Consider the following 588-nt stretch of genomic DNA (forward strand, 5'->3'; position numbering starts at 1 on the left):
GGGAGAATGAAACTACAATCATAAGACAGATTTGCTTCATTTGATATGCATGCATATGATTAATATAGAGACTAGTAGATTCTGAAGTCCAGAAATTCATTGATTTTAGCTGATATCATTATACTCGTAAGTTTAATTATTCTTTCGATATAAACAATTCTCTGACCATCATAACAAGGCCTTTAAATCATTCAGAGCTGGTGTGTATGTGTGTCAGGCAGCATTGTGTGCTATTCGTCTTACCAGCTTCACAGGGAAGCAGGAGAGGTGTGAGATCTGTCTGATTGCAACGTATCATTCCAAGCTGACGAAGCGGGAAAGGGCTGTACTGGTGAGAGATAAACACCATTCTGCTCTCTGGTCAATGGGCAAGGCCATATGTTTTAACGAACAAGTTCAAAAGTTATAGTTATAATTATTGCCTAAAGCAGAACACCTGGCTGTGTGGAAGGAGCCTGTTTGCACCACAAGGCGACATCTAGTGGAGGAGTGGAGTTAGGTGATGAGGGAAGTGATACTCTGATAACATCGAAAATTCTGGAAACCCTCAGCAGGTCAGGCAGCATCTGTGGAGAGAGAAACAGAGTT

This window comes from Heptranchias perlo, unplaced genomic scaffold (assembly GCF_035084215.1).
Source record: "Heptranchias perlo isolate sHepPer1 unplaced genomic scaffold, sHepPer1.hap1 HAP1_SCAFFOLD_55, whole genome shotgun sequence".
Taxonomy (NCBI): Eukaryota; Metazoa; Chordata; class Chondrichthyes; order Hexanchiformes; family Hexanchidae; genus Heptranchias; species Heptranchias perlo.